Source organism: Galeopterus variegatus, unplaced genomic scaffold (assembly GCF_000696425.1).
Source record: "Galeopterus variegatus unplaced genomic scaffold, G_variegatus-3.0.2 Scaffold1314, whole genome shotgun sequence".
In the NCBI taxonomy this organism is placed as follows: domain Eukaryota; kingdom Metazoa; phylum Chordata; class Mammalia; order Dermoptera; family Cynocephalidae; genus Galeopterus; species Galeopterus variegatus.
This window is the reverse complement of record NW_007727425.1, coordinates 124,047-135,535: the sequence shown is the minus strand read 5'-3', so window position 1 is coordinate 135,535 and position 11,489 is coordinate 124,047. Positions and strand designations below refer to the sequence as shown.

Below are 11,489 nucleotides of genomic sequence, written 5' to 3'. Positions count from 1 at the left end.
CGGTCTGGTACGGGGGCGACACTGAGGGTTGCGATCCGTTGCCGGACACAGAAAAGGACAAAAAAAAAAAAAAAAAAAAAGAGGCTTCCAGGGAAGGATTTCTTGCTTTTGAGAAAAAGAAGAAAAGATAATGGTCTCTCTTCTCCCCAGAGCTTGTTTTATGTGGATGTGACATCTGTAACTGCTGCAGCTGTCTTGTTAGTAGCCTGAGGGTGATGCCTTATAGGAAGGAAGGAGGACAGAACCAAGTGAATCGCAGAGAAGTGGAACTGGATTTACCACGCCCAGAGCCATCCGATCTGAATTTCCTTATTGTTTAAGCAGTTTTGTCTTGAGATTTTCTGTTATTTGCTACAGAAATCATCCAGATTCATTTGTTTTTTTTCCCTTTCCGATTATCCAGAGTCCTGTCTTTTAGTGTCTTCTGCATTTCTGTTTGATTAGTTCTGTGCTGTCCAGTAATGCCTGTGTATGTTGCCTTTGTATCACATTATAAACTTTGTGAAGTCAGGGCTATGTTTATATCCCTGTTGTGTCTAACACTAGTACAGATTGGGCATCCTTAATCAGAAAATCTGAAATTTGAAATGCTCCAAAATTTGAAACTTTGAGCATCAACATGACACTCAAAGGAAATGCTCATTGGAACATTTTGGAATTTGGATAAGGGATGCTCAACTAGGTTATGTATCTACAAATATTCTCAAATCTGAAAAAATTCAAAACACTTCTGGTCCCAAGCATTTCAGGTAAGGAATACTCAACCTATGCTATCTTCTTAGCAATGCCATCAGTATGTGTTTACTGAACTGAATTATTTGAATGACAGAGTATTTGAAAAACCAATTCACAGAATTGAATAATCTCAGAGATTTTCTTTTAATTCACATCCTTTTCTTTGCACTGTTTCCCTCTAGGATTATGAGTGAAGATTGGCTTTTTGTTTAAGATGACTTGTGTGTAACACATGTTCAAGTGGTTAGTTCTACTCTAAAAAAATGTTGCTTTGGTTTCACCTTTTGTTTTTGTCCAATTTTGCCATCAGAACCAGCTTCTCTCCTATATGTTTGAGTATCAGCTTTCAAGCTTATAAATGGAATTTCATTTTTTTCTTCATTCTAAAAAAGAGATTAGTTTATCTTCTATTTTCTGTGCTAATTATAGGAATGAGGAACATGGATAGTAAGAAAGATAATTTAAGAATAATTTTTATTTGGCTTTGGAATGCACATTCACCAAAAAATTCCCTAAAGTGTGTACATCCTGCTGTGTTCTTAGGACCTTGTGTTTTGGGAAGGGCAGGGATGGAGTTTTGGTAGTGAGTATAGTAAGAAGGACCTTGAGTCATAGGATGGATTATCTAGTTGCTTATATTATATCACAGCTATCTGATGGGTTAAGAAAAATTCAATCATATCTCCGATATACTTAATTTTCTAAAATAAAATTCCATCTGTGTTGTCCATCGGGGACATGGTGCCCACTCCTGAGTTCAGTCTTTGTGCATTTTTGTGAAACAAAAAAATCTGTGGTTGCTAGGTTTCAGGAGGAGAGAGGGAGGGAGTGATGAATAGGTGGAGCACAGAGGATTTTTAGGGCAGCTAAACTATTCTGTGTGATACTGTAATGGTGAATACATGACCTTATGCATTTGGCAAAATGCATAGAACTGTGCAACACAATGAAGGAACCCTAATGTAATATTGTGTTAATAAAATATATTAATTTTGGTTCAAGTTGCAGCAAGTGTACCACACTAATGTAGCATGTTGATAATAGGAGAAACTGTGTGTGTGTGGGGGGGAGGAGTAATGGGAACTCTCTGGACTTTCTGCTCAATTTCTTTGTAAACCTAAAACTGCTGTGAAAATAAAGCATATTTAAAAAAATTGGAAATTAAAAAGAAAATACACAGAGATGCAGACACACAGGGAGAAGGCCATGTAAAGACACAGGCAGAGATTGGACAAGGAACACCAAGGGTTTCCAGCAATCACCAGAAGCTAGGAGAAAAGCATGGAAAAGATTCTTTCTCAGAGCCTCTGGAGAGAACCTACCCTGCCAGCACCTTGATTTTAGACTTTTAGCTTTTAGAACTAGGAGAGAATAAATTTCTGTTGTTGTTTTTAAAGATATTCATGTATTCTTCTGTCTTTTCTTTTATCTTGCTATTATAATCTTGAAAAAGTGTGGGATAAGAGCTTCTTTTTCTTACTGAAAATCTGAGGTGTTGCTTTCACTTACATTAAAAAGGGAAATCATAAACCTATATTTATGATCTTAGCAGGTAATCTGGTAGTACATTTTGAATCCTTCAAAAAGTGATTTAATATTCAAGGAAGAATTTACTGTTTTTTTTTTTTTTTCCTTGATGGGTTGTGATGAATATCTTTTAAGAAGATAGGGAAAATTGTATGATATGCTTTACTCATCCATTTAAATGCAGTAATACCATTATTTTAATAATATAAGAAACTTAAATCACTAAGGTCAACTTTAATGTTTTTTTTTCATATATATTTTGAAGAGTTTGTAGGAATGGAACATGTGTCTTACCTAAGACAATCATGGCAGGCATGCAACCTAAACCAGATCGATCAGAGTGAATCTTAGGACATTTGCTAGGAATGCTGTGATAATGGCACTTATTCATTTATTTATTTTTCTGAATTTCAACCAGAAAACATAGTCATTGTACTCCTGGCAGCTGTCTTCTGACCATGAATGGATAGCTAGTTGAATAAGAAGCCAACACTGAAGAAGAGCAGAGGAGAAAACTATACCCATGTTACGTTAGTTGAGCTGCTGGATCAAAACTTCCCAGAAACTGCTATACCTCTAGACGTTAGGTTACATGAGTCAAAATCTTGGGGTTAGAAGTGTTTTAGAATTTTTGAATGCTTTATATTTTAGAAAGGTTAACTTGTCATATAGCATCTCTTAAAGAAGGATCAAGTGGCTTTTTATTACTGATAAATAATAATTCTTTACATTAGTTGAATTACTAATGCCAGGCTCTGTATAAAGTACTTTTCAACATCAGTTTAACTTACCTGTTTAATAAATTGTATTGATTTTTACATTTGAGAAAATTTAGAGAGATTAAGTGACCATATCAAGGTTTATGCCACTGGGAAGTAGTAGAGTTGAGCGTCTAACCAGTATTTGACTTTGAGGTCTGTAGCCCTTAACCACTGCTGTTAGCCTCTTCATTGTGCTGTACTGCTTAGGGTTGATGCAGAGGATTGTACCACTTGTCCGCTAGATTATTAAACTCTTCTCAGAAGGGACTATCTTGAAATGTTATTGTATAGGGACAAAGAAAAATACTTTAAAAAATTCACTTTTCATATTACAGCTACCTGATGGGTTAAGAAAATTCAAACATATCTCTGATGCTTCATTTTTTAAAATAAAATTATTCCATCAGTGCTGTCCATCAGGAACATGGGAAAGGTCATGGCAGCCCTGGTGCCTACTCCTGAGTTTAGTCTTTGTGCATATCCAAGAGTATGTTCTGAAACTTGATTCCTGGAAGTGGAATTCTAGGGATAATGATAAGTGCACATTATTAATGCTTTTAAACTTTAATTGTCAAGATGATCTGTAATCCTAGGACTATTCCCTGAACCCATGAAATCCTTGGTATTTTAATATTTTTTAAGTCTGCCAGTTTGAGCAGAAAATACTTGTTATTGTCTTCATTTTTATTTCTTTAACTCGCATTGAAATTTAACATATTCCCTGTATTTTTTACTTGTTCTCATTTTTTCTTCAGAATGTGAAAAGATTTTAAGTGATTTTACAAGTCTGTTATTGGTTTGGAAGAGAGATACAGAAAATTAAAAGGATGGGCTCTGGATCCAGATTGTTTAATTGCAGTGGCTAGAACTTCCAGAATATTATGACTGTCATGAATATTTTGTCTTGTGCATTAGTTTAATGCTTCTAATGTTTCATTAAATGCTTACATTATTGGATTGTTTATAATATTTCACCATTGAGCATTAAGCCAGCCTTTTATTGTTCTTAATAAATGTAAAAGAGTTCAGTTTACTTCTAGCTTATTAAGAATTTATAAAATCAGAGGTAGATGTTGAATGTTATCAATTCCATTTTGAAATGTAGATAAGCCATATTTTAAAATGTGTTTAAATGTGTTTAAAATGATTTCATAAAGTGTTTAATTGTTGCTGTGTCACAATTGCTGTGAACTAAATATTGTGAAATTATTTCTACCTACTTATACTGCACTTCAATTAATCTCTGGTAGTCTATAAACTTATTTTTTAAATAAATTCAAGAATCTAGTGCTTGTTTTATTTTCATGCTTTAAAATATTTCTTATAGTTTTATAATTTGCTGATTTATATTTCATTTATTTTATATATGTATTATTTTAAAAATATTAATTTATGTGGGCCTAGCAAGTAGTAGGAGCTCATTTTGTAATTATCTGATTAGTGAAGCATCTTGATAGCCTATTTTTTTTGTCTGGTGATAGAAGTATATCAGTTTTAGAGATGGAAATATGTATGTAGTATTAACTGTTGTAGTATCCTGGTTTCATGATCTGATCCTACTACCATTTTCCCATTCTGACTTGATAGCTTCTTGCTGTGGATACTAGTGTACTAGAAGCTGTCTGGTGGGTTTAGATATTTAATCCCCTGGGAATAATTTGTTCACCAAATGTGAGAGAACGAGGAAATGTGCACATTGTAGAAAATTTTTTAAATGCAGAGATAAAATGGGATATTTTTTCAAACATTACCCATGAATGTCTCTGTGTTTCTCCTTTTCTAAATGTAAATGTCTATAAAGAAGGAGATTGGGGAGATTTTCAGGGAACAGAATAGTTGTCATTAGCTCTTTAGTTTTGGGAATTTGTCCCAATATATGTATCTTCATCTATAGCTAGAATATATTTTAAAAGTCTCATAATTGTTTTATAGTTTAGGGAAGTGGAGACTGATATTAAATTCCCAGATTTTTGGTTAATAGTCCAAGTTAGAAGTATATAGAAATAATTGCCATCTGAAGGACTATGCCATGCTTCTGTAAATAGAGTTGACGGGCTTAATGTTGGGCCCACTCAGCAGCTGACCGTAGTATAATAATCCTTACCACGGCAGCTGGAATTTATTTTAGCTTTTGCTGTATGTCCTCCCTGTAAAAGCCGTGATTTCAGTGAAGAAATCATAAAAACAGCCCTTTTGTGGTTTTGATTAATGAGTGCTTTCTGGGCAGCAGCATGAGAAAATGCTCTGCTTGTTTTGTGCTCTTTGGACAGAAGACATGCTTTTATAAACATTTATAAAAGAAACCATTTCTTCTTTGAAAAGTAGTAGTCACGTGCAAGATACCTATTTTTGTTCATTATTACCATCCAAAAATTGTGAATGCCAAAATGCATATGTTGACTGAGAAATGCTTATATTGTAGGGAATGATACTAATTAAGTGAAATAAGTTGATCTCTTAGGGTGGTTGTAGAAATTTTCCACCTAGGACCGTATTCCTGTGATCATCTATTTCTGTGATTCTGTTTTAAAATGGTTGACCTGAAAAACTCACTGGAAGTTCAGTGTTATCTGCACTGTCTTTGGGGTTTTAATGCCAGACAGGGAAGAGTAAATATTACTCCTTAAAGTATTGACCAACACTAATTACTTACATTCTTAGACATTCGAAGTTATTAATTTACATTTCTCTGGTTCTCCAAATATTTCAAGCAGTTAACAAGGCAGATTTACCAGTGTAGCAAACAAATCATTCTAAACATTTAAATAATTCTTAAAAATTTAATAAACACATAAATTTAGATCACATGTTCTTATCTTTCAAATATCTTGTTAAACACTGCATAAAATGCCATAATAATAAGTTATTAAAATGTATAACCAAAAGCGTTAATGCCATAAGTTTGGGTCACTTCTTCATTTCTGTATTGATTTCTATATTGTCCCAGGGTTAAAGATTTATCCACCCAAGGAAACAATTACTGTCTTAGGTCAGCTGAGGTAATTTGATTAAAAATCAAGACTGTGTGGGCCGGCCTGGTGGCGCACTGGATAAGTGCACCGCTTGGGAAGCGCGGCGGCGCTCCCGCCCGAGGGTTCGGATCCCACATACAGACCGGTTCCCGCTCACTGGCTGAGCGAGGCGCGGGAGCAACACCGAGGGTTGCAATCCCGTTGCCGGTCCCCGGTCCGGTACGGGGGCAACACTGAGGATTGCGATCCATTGCCGGACACGGAAAAAGACAAAAGACAAAAAAAAAAAAAAAAAATCAAGACTGTGGTGCTGATGTGAGTGCCATATTTAAGGTGTGTGTGTCAAAACCTGTAGAATAGGAATGGATTTCTGGGCAAAGAAACTTAAGACTGATAGAGGCCTAGGACCTAGATATGCCTGCCAAGACTGAACTGGCCATTGTTAGGGAGGGTGCTTTTCGTAGGCTAAAGCTTTGTCTGTCACTCTAGCAAGACTTTTTGAGCCTATTGCTTTCAGCTGGGATTTACTTAGTCACATAGGATTTAATTTTATGCAACTCAGTGATCTTTTAAATGAGTTGTGATTGGAGGGTGGGAGAAGGATATTTCCAAGCCCCAGTGTTAATTTTTTTCCCCCACAAGTAAAAATAAACAAGATTATCCAGAACAATTCTGAATAAGTAGGAACGTTTTTCAAGAGGAACTAGTTCTCTCAGATATTTAAAATGTATTCTTAAGCTATTGTAATTAAAACGTTGTGATTCTGGTATATGATTATATAGATCAGTGATAGAAGGTCCCACTTTCTTCCAGTGCTCTAAACCCATAGTAAAGCACTGATTTTAAGTACTTGTATGGAAGGAAAGTCTGAACCAATCACTTCAGCTCCAGTTCTCTTACCCTAGGACCATAGAGAGTGGTTTGGAGAGCAGTTTCTGTCACTGGGAAGAACTTTTATTGGTCTTCCTAACAAGGACAAATTTGTATTGATATGCAGTGTAGTTAGGCTGTAGCCACCCTTCTAGACACAGCTCACACTTTGTGTAATGGCTCACCTTGTCCCTTATCAAGCACCACCGTTTAGTTTGATTTGACAATTTAGTTTGACTTTTTAGTGTTATATCTCAAAAAGTAGGTCACCTATGGCAGAATCACCTGAGACCCAAAAGAAAACTTAGATAGGGACTTGGCATCATAGTTAAATCTGAAAAATATTGTTCTGTTTCAATCTGTAATATAGCATGATCTCAATAAAAATACTGGCAGGATTTTGAAAAATAAGACTAGCTGAATCTAAAATTTATAAGGAAAAAATAAACAAGATTATCCAGAATAGTTCTAAAAAAGGAGGAACTTTTGAAAAAGGAACTAGTTGTCTCAGATAGTAAAAATGTATTCTAAGGTTATAGTAATTAAAACATCATGTTTCTGGTGTATGATAAGATAGATCAATGGTACAGAGCAAAAATAGTCCCAAATTCATAGGGAAATTTAGGTGCATTTCAGATCAGTGGAGAAAAAATTTGGGGGGGGGGGCAGTATTATAGCTGGGTAGTCCTTAAAAAAAAAAAACATCAGATTCTTACCTTCGGAGGAAGAAAACAGATTTTTTTCTCCTTTATATTCTTGGAGTTAGGGAAGCCTTTTAAGAAAACATTTTTTTAAACATTGGACATGTAGGTATTCTACTGTATTGTTAGTGGGAGTGGTAGTTGGTGTATTCTCTTAGGAGATTTGGAAAATATCTGCCAAAATTTAAATATACATGCCCTTTGATCCATCAGTTTCGTTTGTTAGAATTAATTTTGCAGATAAATCCCATAGGTTTTGGGTTTACTTAAACATCATATTTGCACGTGTGAATGTACAGGATTATTTTTTGCAGCATTATTTGAGTAGTAAAAGATAAGAAACATCTCAGCTTTCCATCTATCAAAGACTAGTTGTGCCAGTTTGATGAAAGGCAGCCTTTAAAAATTGAGGTAGGCAGTTTTTAAAAAGTTGTTGATAAAGTGATTTCCAAGATAAAGTGTTAAGTGAAAAAGTAAGGTGCTAATGATGTATAATATTACATTAAAATATATATATATTTTTTGTCCTTTTTTTTGAGACCGGCCACACCGCGCTCAGCCAGTGAGCGCTGTGAGCGCACTGGTCATCCCTATATAGGATCCGAACCCGCGGCGGGAGCGCTGCTGTGCAGCATTCTCCCGAGTGCGCCATGGGCTCGGCCCTAAAATATTTTTTAAAAAATGAATATACATATATGTTGGTATATTCATAAAATATTTATGAAAGCCTGTACAATAAGCTAAATTAGTGGCTATGTTGGAGAAGAACTGGGTGGCTGGGGATAATAGTGGGAAGGAGATTTAATTTTCATGATTTAATGTCTTGAATCTTTTGATTTTTGTACCATGATAGTATAATAACTATCTGGGAAAAAAACCACACACGCACTCGCACACGCGCGCAGGGTCTTTTTCCTGGTAGGGACTCTGCAGAAGTCCCAAGACAAAGCAGGGAATCACATGGCAAGAGGCTGGGCATGCTCATTTGCTCTCTTTATAAAGTCACCAGTGCCATTCCTTTGATAACCCACTCATCCCTTAACCCATTAATCCATACATGAGGTCAGAGCCCTCATGATCCAATCACCTTCCAAAGGCCCACCTTTCAATACTGCCACACTGGGGATCAAGCTTCCACATGAGCTTTGGAAGGGACAAGCATTCAGACCATAGCAATCCCAGAAATGAAATCATATGGTTTTTCTATTTTTAATTTTTTGAGGGCCTGTCAATAGTGTTTTCCCTAGCAGTTGCACCATTTTATAGTCCCACCAACAGTGCACAAGTGTGCAATTTCTTCAATACTTGCCAACACTTATTTTATTAATTAATTTTTTTTATGACAGCCATCCTATGGGGTGTGAGGTGATCCCAATCTACATTTTTAACATGCATTTTAATTTTTTCTTGTATACTTAAAAAAGTTTATAAAGTACATTTAAGTTAATGATTTAAATTTGATTACCTAAAAATTCAACTAATTGTCACTTTTTAGAACTGAGATCAGTGTGCTTTGTTTATGTAACCTGAAGTGCATGTTGTATAATCAGATCCTGAAGGTATAATACCCTTTACTCTTATTTTTCTTTTATTTAAGTATGAATAAATCACCTAAGGAATAGACTAGGCTATACTTGATCCTAAGGAATTTTGCTAACCTTAATTCTTTTCTCTAACATAGTTAAAATTCTAAGGTTTTACATGTTACAAGAATTCCAATAGTGTATCAACATTTAAAGTATTGTGTTTTAATAAGAAACTGTACATCATTTTTACTTTGTATCAGAATATTTGATCTTTTTACTTTTATTTGAAAATAGTTTTATCTTCCTGGTCTTAGTGGTTTTGTGTTAACTTTTCTCAGAAGATGAAATCAGTTACAAATAGTTGTTAAAGAGCAAGGTCAAGCAGTTGTTAAGATTTCTATCCAGAGAATAAAAGTATGAGATCCTAGTAAAAAACAGAAAAGGAGTATAAATTATCCTTAAAATTTTTTCTCCTTTTCCAATAAAATTTTAGAAGTGTGAATGTTCTTACAACAAAATTAGTAACATAAAGTATTTTAAATTTTGAATAAATTATATGCAGTTTTTGTTTTCCTGTTTCTGAAATTATTGCAGAATGCCTATTTCTTGCAAGTGTTTATTCTTTAGAAGTATTATTTCTAGGGCCGACCCCATGGCTCACTCGGGAGAGTGTGGCGCTGGGAGCGCTGAGGCCGCGGGTTCGGATCCTATATAGGGATGGCCGGTGTTGTGCTCACTGGCTGAGCGCGGTGCGGGCGACACCAAGCCAAGGGTTATGATCCCCTTACCGGTCACAAAAAGAAAAAAAAAGAAAAAGAAAAAAAGTATTATTTCTAAAATCACATCATTATATGAATATCCAGCTGTAATCTGTGACTACATCGTAAGTATTAGAAGTCATTTTAAAATAACTTTTGCCAGACTTTAAGGTTTATTACTGTGTGGGTTACTCCTTTATGATTGTTTTTATTTTGATATTCAAGATAGAGCTGCTGCATTGATTATGTTTGGTGTGTGAGTTGTTAAAGAGGTGTACAGTGGTATAGCTTTTGGGAAGGGTGGGAGTTTAATCCTCACTGTGAGTTTTGAGAAAAGATAATGAAATCCTTTATATCACTTTCTATAGACCTGCATTTTAAAGACTCACATTTTAATAAGAATTGGTTGTGCAGCTGCAACCCTGGCAACAAGGCCTAGGAGAAAAGAATTGGGGCAGCATTCCAGAATCAAGGCAGGCAATGGCGTCATGTGGAGCTGAGCTAATGAAACAGATGAAAATATAAAGCATTTAGTAGAAGTAAGACCAATACTTTCTTTGGTATAGAGGATGTTGAAATTTTCCACATACATTTTATTTTTTAAAAAGCCCAAAAGCTGTCATAAGCTGCTCACTCAATAAGAGTAGCTATATTATATTTTCCTTTAGTATAAAAATACCCTAAAGACTCTTGGAAGTTAGTTTTTCTCTGAATTATATCCAAAATGTAATTGTTGTTGGCCCATTCTTGGTGAAGTCTAGACATTTTCAAAACATAGGGTACCAAATTTGTCAGATTTTTAAAAATAAGCTTTTAGGTTTTAATAACTTTAATAAATGCTCATAGTATTTTTAATGTAAATTTCTCATGGCTATTGGACTCTTTAGATGCCGTTAAGTAGTAAAATTTTTTAGATGTGTAGTCTCTTAACTCCGTGACAATGGCTATATAATCTATCATTCAACCATAATATAATTATTACCTGGTTGTTAGTTTCATCTGGGTTTTCCCTCCTATCATAAGAAATTCTTTTTGTTCATATAAGTATTTTGCTTTCTTTTGGATTACTAAGGATTACATTTGGATTTCCAGATATTATACTAATGCATTAAATATAAAAATTTTGGATACTTTCTGAAAGGACTACCAGTTTATACAGTTACTGTAGTGTGTGTGCAATTGCTGGTTTCTCTACTTCCCAACATTGATTATTACCACACTTTAAAATTAATTGAATATATATGAAATGGTAGTTGCCTTTTTTTGGTTTTAATTTCCATTTCTTTACTTAGAAACTTCGAACATTTTATTTATTTATTTATTCATTCATTCATTCATTATTGTAACAAAGTTGATTGTACATATCTCTGAGGTACAGAATTGAACATCCATACTTGTGTGCAATATGTGATGCTCACATCAGAATAATTATTATATTCAGTAATATACACTATCATTGCTATTCGTGACCCTTTACCTATTCCTCCCTCCTCCCTCCCCCCTCCCTTCCAACAGTGCACGAAGCTTCTGGTAACCTCAGTTGTCCTTTTGAAACTTTGAACATTCAGCTTCCCCTTTGAGGATTTTTAAATTCACATCTTTTTCCTATTTATCTGTTGGAAATCCATCAGCTTTTTTT

The 11,489-nt window shown here is 34.8% G+C and overlaps 1 protein-coding gene across 2 annotated transcripts in view; it reads left to right on the top strand.

Moving 5' to 3' along the window:
* CDC42SE2 (CDC42 small effector 2) overlaps positions 1 to 11,489 on the top strand; it is a 104,430-nt gene that overhangs the window by 35,349 nt on the left and 57,592 nt on the right. The gene's annotated exons all lie outside the window — the stretch shown is intronic.